General features: G+C 39.4%; 1 long non-coding RNA gene across 1 annotated transcript; it reads right to left on the reverse strand.

Annotated features, from left to right (window-relative positions):
• Window positions 1-6,095: 6,095 nt before the first annotated feature.
• Window positions 6,096-6,565, reverse strand: LOC143104394 (uncharacterized). Its single transcript, XR_012983065.1, has 3 exons — window positions 6,459-6,565; window positions 6,268-6,372; window positions 6,096-6,186 (listed from the first exon to the last, which is right to left on the reverse strand). It is a non-coding gene; the product is annotated as an uncharacterized LOC143104394 (long non-coding RNA).
• Window positions 6,566-10,648: the final 4,083 nt, after the last annotated feature.

Genomic DNA, 10,648 nt, shown 5'->3' on the forward strand with positions numbered 1-10,648 from the left:
TTTCAGAATGTGTTGAAAAGTCCGATGCAAAATGACATGTAGGCCGTAGGGAATACATTTACTTCAAAATCTGCTACCCCCCCCCCCCAGTGTAAAATTAACAAAATTATTTAATAGAAAAAAACATAACACAACATGTATCAAAAGATCCAGCACAGAAAATAAAGAAAAAACTACATAATCTGCCACCCTCTACATAACCCCCCCCCCCCCTCTAAATTACCAAATTATTTAATAGAACACAAAAGGCAACATTTCTCAAAACATTCGGCAGTGGAGTCAACAGAAAAAAGATATACAGGCTTTTGAACGACTGTGAACAATGCCTGTTCATCTGCAAGAGGCACATGCCTGTGTTATCGCGGATTTGCGAACACTGGCCCCTTGTGGACGAGGTAGAAAATTGCATTATTTAAGGTGGAACGGAAACTTAACTCCCCCGCGATCTGAAAGTGGTCTTCCCCCGCGGAAACTAAAGTGGTGCCAAGTTCAGCCTCGTTTTTCTATAGTAGGCTACATTAACGCAAACATAGGCCTATAGTAGCCTAGGCTATTATACAATGTGACCGTCAAGTCCTCCGTTTAAACTAAATAAACTAAAAAAAAATAAATGTGTTTGTTTCTCGGACTAACGTTTAAATAGCCTACCTTTACCTTGTACCTGTGAAGGTCAGTAGCTCTGGATATGTCCAGCTCTGAAGCTGTATGCAACAGTCTGGCATAGTAGCCAAACCAACATTGAAGACGTGTTCCTTTTCGGTGTTATTTTGGTTTTGTTGATTGCAACAGCCTAGCATTATACCTGGCAAAAGAAAAACATGCTTTTTTCTTTTTGAGGATAACGAAATAAAAAAAGAACAATTGAGTCCTAAGAAAAGTGAGAAGCCTCATAGCAAATTCTAACAGCCAAATCCGCCTACGTAATCTTGTTAATTTGGAAATTCGCTAACATACATATTTAATCTTTTTAAAAAGTAGGCGATGTGAACTGCTAGTGCTTTAACAAATACTATTTGGTGTGGCTATAACAGAGCTACAAGATACAAGAGTTAATATAGCCCACATCCAATAATGCATGCAACATATTGGTAAACTAAAAAAATATTAGATGTTAGGTTTCAGAGAAGTGAAACGTCCAACAGTATTCTTTTCATTTTACATTTATTAATCTAACAGACACTTTTATCCAAGGTGATTTACAGCAACAGAATAACATTTAAGCTAGTGTCTAAATGTTAAATAAATGAGACCATAGTAAGGCATTACCACTGCATTTGTTAATACTAGTATTAGAAGATAGGAATGCCTACAATTTAAGTACTAGTCAAAGTGTGGTAAGAGAAGTGGTGGAAGAGGAGGTAGAGGGAAGAAAGGGAAGTGTAGAGGAAGGTGGTGGAGGATAGAGGAAAGAGCATGGTAAATGTGTAATGTGTGAGGTTGTCAGAGCTGTACAGCTGCACTGGGTTGTCTGGACCTCTTCAGGGATTCCTCTCCATATATGTTCCAGAAGACAAGAAAGCCAGCCTCTGGCGTTTGTGTGTGCGTGTGCAAATTAAAAGTTGTGTGAAAGTTAAGAGACTCAATACACCAGTGTTGGGAGTATCTCAGTATGTTCTCAGTAACTGATGTTACTTTGCTTTTTAATCCAAAATTGAGAAATGCTCAATTGGCACCAGAGAAGATTATCCAAGAATTAAAAAAGTAATCTATGCTGGTCCTGGAATTTAATTGCTTTGTTTAAATGACTGTAGAAAGGGAATTTGAGTTATCTCTGCCATTCATGCAACAGATCTAACATGGTTAGGCTATACTTCTCATTTCAAGCAGTGAGAATAACTAAAATGTTGCTTTTACAAAGATCGTAGCCATTATTCTCAAACTATTTGCATTAAGTCTACACCACTGTAAGTGGAAGGAAAGGCAACCAGCAATGATGAGAACCATTTAAAGTCAACATACAATTTCACTATGGCTATATTTTACTATATTAAGTTGTGAGTGACCTTTGGCCTTTAGGGCCTACATTGTCCCATGAGCCATAACTGCAACCATTATATTGTTCTTTTGTTAGCCTTAAGTCTAGCTCAGTCATTATGCCATACCACATCACCTCCTGCCATAATGAGCTGCATTGAATAGATCTCAATTGATCTATTGAGAACACCAAATCCATATTTCCTGTTATTTTGGTGAAAGTAATGTAAACGTAGTGTAATGCCTCACAATTCAAAGACAATAATATTGTAATGTAACAAATTACTTTGAGATGACCGTAACAAGTAATAAATAATGCATTACGCTTTTGAAGTAACTTGCCCAAGACTGCAATAGACTACAAATTATGTCACACTTGGTGTGAGGTCCTTAACTACCAACATTAAAGTTCTCCACTGCTAGGAAAAGGCAGACCACTGATTTACAGTTTAACAAGTTTAATAAAGTACACAACCACTATAATAAATAAGCAGTAAAAAACAGTAGTGTAAATTATATAGCAATAGTATAAAATCACAGGATCTGTCATTCAGCTCAAAATAGACAATGTGCACTTAATCAACATTCAGTCATAGTTCATTAGCCAATCCGTAGATGAGAATCTCAAAACAGTGTGGAATGTGACGAGGAGAGTTATAAATACAGTCCACAATGATAGAGTCCGGGTCCAACAGTGCAAGTGCACCTAGTTACAGCACCAGAGACAGTGGATGAGGTGGATTAAGTGAAGTCATCGTACTCTCTCGCTGACGCCTGGTGGCCTTCTACACCACTCTTCGGGCTCGTTTAAATGGCTTCACCACTGTTAAAAGAAAAAAAAAAAGCCCTCAGTCACGAACACAGAGTTTCAGATCGCACTCACACACATGCATACAAACAGGACAACTTTCCTTCACTTAGCTCAGATAGGCGTTGAATCAAGTTCCGTGTCTGGCTGGCCTGTCCTTCCGGTTCCACCACGTTGGTGTGCGCTCTGTCCAACCCAGTCCACACAGATTCTTCTCTATCTGCTTTCTCCCGGTTTCTGCCGCTACTCTCTCCCCTGCGTCCATGCCCTCTCAGTCCATTTCACCTTCTCCCCCTACCTCCACTGAACCTGTCTTTTTATCACACAGAACAAACGCAAGCCCCACACATCTCGCACACCGCCAATTCTGGGCGAAGAGGGGTGTGTCTCGTGTAGCCATAATTGTAGATATAGAAATGTCCACAGCAAATCCATGACACACAGTGCTCAAACACACAATGCTCAATCACACTGTACAAATTGTAATGAATTAAAGTATAAACCACAGAGGTGCATTAATGAAAGCACACCATACATAAAGTACACAAATTAATTAACTACACTTGACAAGGCCTGGTTTAGTGAAAAGCCCCCTCACCAGCGTCAAGGTACAGGCCTTAGAGAGGGGTTTTTTTTTTTTTTTTTTTAACTGATTAAATAATTAACAATAATTAACTGATTAAATAATTAACTTATTAGATAAATAACTGATAAATTAAAGAACTGATTGATTGATTGATTAATTAATTAATTAATTAATTAAACTGATTGTAACTGAATGTCTGGATACAATCTGCAAGTGACCAACTTAGAGAAAAGATTAACACAACAGGAACACGACAGCAGTACATCTAGGACAAATAACAATTAAGAATATGGAACACAGCTTAAATATGGTATATTTATGCTCATAACATTCTGCCAATACATACAAATTTTATTTAAATGTTCTGCATTAAACCTGCGAGGAAAAAAAAACTCAAAGAAAAGATTAACACAACACAACAACAGTACATCTAGGGCAGACATACTCTGCAAAATCTAAAACATGGCTCAGACAAAACTGGTGGAAAAGTTGCCTGCACCTCCTGCAGACAACAACAGGATCCTTACCTGATCGGATTGCTCGGCGGCAGAGGCAATGGATGTCCACCTCCATGGCGTGGCCTGAGGTCATCGGGGGGCTCTCCACAGAACCCGGGAATGGCGTCAGGAAGCCCTTCTGAAAACATGCAAAAAGATGGTCTCGCATGAATCTCTGATCATAAGTGGTAATGCATGGATCCTCACCTCTGCAGATGGTGAGACTGTTTGCAATAGCAAACAGCCCACAGTCGGTGCCACCTTCCTGCTGCTGGACAACGGGCCACTGCATGGTCACGCTCTTCCCAGGAAAACAGAGCAAACCTGTCACCTGAACCTCGAACTCCTGCGTATGGGCTCTGTTTAGGGAATCAAAAATATTCACAGCACCCACCTTACACCCAATGTCACTTACCGTAACCCAGTGGTTAGCACAAACATTTAAAATCTGCACAAACCCCTGGGTTTTTGACGGCACAGTAGATAGTAGAGCCACGGAGGTGGTGGCATGGAGGCCTCCGATATTGGGGTACTGCAACTTAAGGAGAGCCTGGGCATGATCAATTGCTCGATCGTCAAGCCAGCTATGTGGACTGTGTAGCATGGCCCTGAAGTCCTCCACCCTTCTGCTCAGCGCTGCTGGCAAAGTCCGCCCTGACTGGACACCAGTGATGACAATGCCATCCTCCTAAAACATTAGAAATAATGATTAATTCACAATGTAAGGACATAGCTTCCCATATAAACTATAATAGCAGTTTTTTTTTTACCTTTAGTGTGTCTTGCTCAGTCTTGGAGCTGGTATCATTTGGGGAACTGCTGCACGTCACCTGTAGACTGACAAGTACATTTGTATTTACAAATCCAAAGTGACACACATATTGTCTTGAATTATATTACAAGGGCCATTGTCCCCTACAACTTTTCCGGCATCTGCGCTAACCCAACTCCAGTAAAAGCATTGTCCAAGTAGTAAGATAACCAATATCATGAAGGTTGCAGACATAACATTAAGTCACTAACATTCTTTAAGGGCTGTATTTTGGGTACCAGCACATGGCGTAAAGTTCGTTATTCACCCGTGCAAAGTTGAATTCGGTATTTTGCACGTTTATATTTCAAGCATTGCGCCCAGAGGTGTGGCAATAGGGAGGGGCCTGGCGCGTTGTCTAAAAATCGCTATCATACACCACCTAAACCTGGTCAGAAGTCAATGGCGAGTGGTTCATATGCTATTTTAAGAGCGCATGTCAACAGTCATATTGGCAGGTGCACGCACCATCCTTCTATCATTCATGAACGCACACTAGCGCACGTCCATGTAAAGCATTACAAATTGCACGATTACAATGGGAAACATAATTAGAACAAAGATATTACGAAATACTGTACATCTCATAATGAGTAATTATTCACCATCATTCACTCATAATGAGTAGTTATTCACCATCATTTGCAAATTGGTAATGACGGTTAAAAGTGATTAGGGGAGAGGCGAGAGACACATATGGAGCACAGCTGAAGACGCACTGTCACGAGATATAAGCAACTCCTCTGCAGGATAAATGTTGTTTTATTCAGTCATTTGAGCAATATTAGGGTGTGTTGCTTTTTCCAGCCTATGTTTTCGGTGGTAACCCATTGTCAGTCAATAGTGAAAGTAACTGCATATAACTGTGCTCCACTTTTGATAGCGAAACCCCTCCCAATGTGAACTGGAAATCCTACTAAATTTGAATAGACTTTTGACGAGTGACGATGCACTTTAGAATGTCATGATAGGGCCCTAAATGTTGACTAAGCTTAACTAACTTACCTTGAGAGTGTCCTCCACCAACTCTGAGCAGTCAGCACCTCTGTCAGTCTGGGACCCTAAGATAAAAAAATAAATGTATTACTTTGTTGTTACAGTCATGATCATAAAATAAATACATATACTGACTTAAACACATACTTTTCAGCAAAGGCTTCACTGAGGCATAGGGTGTTTTGGAAGTCAGGGGTTTGCCTGCCATTGTCTCCAACTGGACAAGGTTGTCCTCCACTCCGATGACCCTTTCAAGCATAAACAATTTAAGTTATTACATGCTATGTCACCAATCATCAATTGATCATTTGCAATCAACAACATTCAAAAGCTAAATATACCTATACTTGTTTGGCCAGTCAGGAAGCATAGTCATGCCAGGTCTGCCACGTTTCCTCTCATTTTTCTTCAGCACCTCCATACCAGGAGTGATGGTGAAGCGCTTGGCCTTTGTCTTTTTTTTCCGATAGGCTGCCTTCTGCCTCTCTTGGGCCTTCTCGATGTTGACGAGCACCTGGACAGATTCATGTACTTTGTAAGATTACACAGAAAGAAATTAGACATTCTGTCAGTTTTCAGTAATAAAATTCATTACTTTGTTGAACACATCCGCATCTGCCTCGGTGCGTTCTCGAACAAAGGCCTCGATGTCCTCCTCTGCAACAGCTGAAACTTCTCCAACTGGGTCACCATCTACAATCTATTTTACAAAGTGATACTTCAGATTCAGTAGGTTAAACATGCCAAAAAACAAAACATGAATAAATTACATACATTTCAACATACCTCACAGAAGAGTCGTGGCTCTCGGCCATACATTAGCCGAAAAGGAGAGTACTTGGAGGATGCCTGAAAAGAGGAGTTATGTGCAAACACAATCTCCTTCAGCTTGTCCTCCCAACTTTCTTGATACCCCTTTAGGGTTTTCCCAATTGCTTTTTTTAGGGTCTGGTTTGTGCGTTCATTCAAACCTACAAAAAAATAAATTAGATTTAGAGTAACAATCATAGTAGTCAATTACAATAACAACACTACCAACAATTATGCATACCATTTGTCTGTGGGTGGTATGCTGATGACATTCGGTGTTTCACCCCACATTTTTCAAACATCTTCTGATTAACCTTAGGCAGAAAGACATACATACACACACATTAAATTACATTATTTAAAAAAAAAAAAACTGTTGCTCTGTAGCACTTTGAGATTGCTAATTCTAAAACTGATAGTTCCGGTCCTTGATTGTGATTGGCTGAATCACGTTCAATTCTGTTGTAAAATGCAGCATAAACATACATCCGTGTGGAGTACAATGGAGGGAGCAGGAAGAGTAAGAAGAGTGAGAATTAGAGCAGGCCTAGGAAGAAGACGTGTTTTGCTGATTTGGTGAAAGGTTTTCCTATTAGAGTTTTGCAAAAATAGCCAATAGCTACAAAAAATGTGCTTAAGCAATCAGAAAAAACTGTAAGCAATTACTTAGATAACACCAGTTAACTGTAACGACTACAGTGAAACGTTACCCTGTTCCAAAATTCACGACCTCGGTCCGTTAAGATGACCTCAGGAGAGCCATGCGTGAGGAAGATGTCCATCATTGCCTACAACATAATGTTATAAAGGATTAGATCATTGGTGGTAATTAACATGTGCTTAATCACATTTCATAGTGACATTTGACCCAGTGCAGTCTGGCTATCGTGACTGAAGGAGGCAGACGAGAAAGCACTGCTTTGAATGAAACATTTAGCCTAGGCCTACGTTTAAAAAGAACACCCAGACCAATACTGTTGACAGGAGCATCAATGTACTATTTCTGCAGTAAGAAATTTCTGTTGCCTACCATAGGAGTTTGTCAAGTCTGAAGTAGCACCTCAGTGCAAAACACTGTTTTGCAGAGCCTACCCTATGACCAAATAACTAACTAACCGGCAAACTCTGTTAATAAATTGTCTAGATTTGTTGCACACTTGGAACAGAATGTCTTCAAAAGTATGTGGAAGGTGGTTACATTTATTTCCATTCCAATAACTTCACACATTACATTTCCGTGTGCACCTGTAGGATATGCTAGCCTAGAAATCTAGACGCACCCTAGCGGCGGCAAATTAATTTGCTCAGCCTGTACGTCTAGTATCAAACCATAGGGATTTCTATTGGCTGACGCCGTGGACATCATCCAATCACAGCGCTCTATTTTGTTAGAGAGTCTTAAGGCAGGCTTAACAGGATGGCGACAGTCCTGCGACAGTGAACAACAAGGAAGGTGGCTATGGCAAACGAAGAGCGGTTGTTTAAATCGGCGTTGGCATCAACTTTGGAGGAGTTGGACTTGTGCTTTTCTTTGAAAGTTGAGCAACACAATGCACTTAAGTCATTCCTTTCGAAGAATGATGTATTTGCCGTTTTGCCGACCGGATACGGATATGGTCGTAGCGCTGGCCTATTGCATGCCTAGGCAGTTTGAAAGACAATTCTCTGCCCGCCCCTTGGATTAAGCGAGGTGAATGGTTTGATTCCAGACTATACATTTCAATGATATAGGATGGCCCGTCAGGCTAAGGATATGCTCCTTTAATATCTTTGTTCCTACTATTTAGTTTATTTTCTTGAACTGCTATTTCTTATCCTGGACTGCCACCTACTGGATAGAAAAGGCAACAACCTAGTAATTATGTGAATCAAAATCTACATGTTTGAATGGCCAAAAAAAGGATAAATCATAGGTGTTATTCCACACATTACTTTGGGTAGCCTACTCTGCACATGTCATTGACAGTGAGTGGTAACTTCAGTCATTTTCATTTATCATGCTAAAAATCTGACACCAGGCACTATGCTGACCCAAAGGGAAAATTATAATAAAAGAGAGACACGTTGAACTCTATATGTTCTATAAGCTCTATAAGTCTATAATATTGGTTTGGCTGTTCATTGATTCACTCATCTGCCAAAGTTGTTTTTAAGATATGTTCATAGCAAAACTGGATGCATGCGATTAATCTAGGTTAATTAATCACAGAGAATGTAATTCATTAGATTCAATTAGATTTTTAATCGATTGACAGCCCTAGTTTATATACATACCTCAGATGTCAGCACTGCATTTTTCGCCTTAATGGGTCTAGTCTCCACCCATTTGGTAAAAAAATCAGTGGCAGGTATCGGTTACCTGCTTTCCGCAACTTCTTCAATGGACCGATGAGGTCAACACCTTCATATAAATGTTGGATAGAAGAAAATAAAGGGTAAGAGTTCAATCTTGTTAATGCTGTAGCAATCTGTCACGTCTCTAGCAAATCCATGTGAAAGTGCAATCTCACCGATCATGTGCCAAGGTGCCACAGGTTTAATTGGTTTCATCTCTGGTGGCTCTGTCTTCACCCTCTCGAACGTCTGGCATGGTTCGCAGGTGCTGACCTTCACAGCAAATGAAGAATGAACAGAAACTGTTAATAGCAATTCATCTGTACATAGAAAATGAAACAGTTGTACTGTCAGAACCGAACTAATATAAATTCACCAACCCAATTGTCAACATCAGCTGTGATGTTGTGCCAATAAAACCTCTGCCTGATCTTCTCCATCATCCTGTCCCTGCCGAAATGGCCAGCATGGACCTCCTCGAGGATGGTAACCTTCTCTTCCTCAGAGAAAACAACCCTCCTCATGGAATGTCCATCAGTCCCTCTGTAGAACATGATGTCATCTGAAAAAGAAAAAATATATAAAAAATAAATTATAAAAGAAACTACATTACAATATTGTCTAGGTGGAAGACCTGGCCATTAGTGTGGGTACACCAACTAACTTGCGTTACAGTCGCCATTACCTCTGGGCTAGATTTTATTAATGAAGTTGTCAATCTAGCTTTAGTCCCTCAGGTGAATTCTGAGGTAAATATACAAAAAATGTCATAATAATCACACATGTAATCGTGAAAGTAGATATACACCTTTCATAACCCGAGAAACGCGAAATATTTGATCAGAAATGGCAAATTGTTGGGGATTGACTCATTTTGAAGGCTATGTGCTAAGGTGAATGTGCTAACGTTAAGGTGAAGTGCTTGGCGAACTTTGATGCAAGTTAGCAGTCCAGCTAGTTTTTTGATAATATAACACAAATGGTTAGCGAAGTAATTCAGTTAAGTTAACATAACAGATTTCTGACATTGTCTTTGAATAAAATTTAATACAAACATATTAAAGTTAATTATCTAAGTTGTCTGTCACTGGGCTATGCTGTTCTAAAACAAATTCCATCATGGGGACATTAAAATATAATCAATTTTATTATATTACTGTAAATGAAGATATACAAAATATACTCATCCAAGACATTTCCCCCACTCTATGGCCATCTATTTTTGTAGCTGTTACAATAATTTGACCTGCTTTTTTGTCTATTTGTTTATTTTCTCAAGAAACTTGAGGTTGGTATGAAGGAGTGTATTGTGTATGTGAGCAATTTCATCTTCCTGAATCTCAATATTATGATCACAACAAGTCTGGGTAAATTATTAATTAAATTTTCACGTGGGGTAACTTGTTGCAGGGCAACCATAACCGGTTCCATGTCCGATTAGATGATTAATCCTCAGTTTCTTGAGAACTTTAAAGTTCTCAAGAAACTTGAGGTTGGTATGAAGGAGTGTATTGTGGATGTGTGCAAACATTGTGCACGTTGCACATGGTGCAACTTCTTGCAGGGCAACCACATAACCGGTTCCATGTCTGAATTGGATGAATCTCAATATTCTGATCACAACAACTCTGGGCAAATAGTCAGCACCAGTGCTGCATTCATTGTTTTGCACTTTTATAATCACATCACCAAAAGTAGGTTATTGGTTTTACCAAAATAATTTGGCACTATTTTTAAACTACAAACCTATAAAGTATTTTGATACAAAATATGATGCCATTTTTTTCCAACTAAATAAAATAAAAATGACAACATACTATTTTGTATTTTAC

This window comes from Alosa pseudoharengus, unplaced genomic scaffold (genome assembly GCF_046254945.1).
Source record: "Alosa pseudoharengus isolate Yale_2024_CS ecotype anadromous, Long Island Sound unplaced genomic scaffold, YU_APseudo_1.1 YU_APseudo_1.1_scf_5, whole genome shotgun sequence".
Classification (NCBI taxonomy): Eukaryota; Metazoa; Chordata; class Actinopteri; order Clupeiformes; family Clupeidae; genus Alosa; species Alosa pseudoharengus.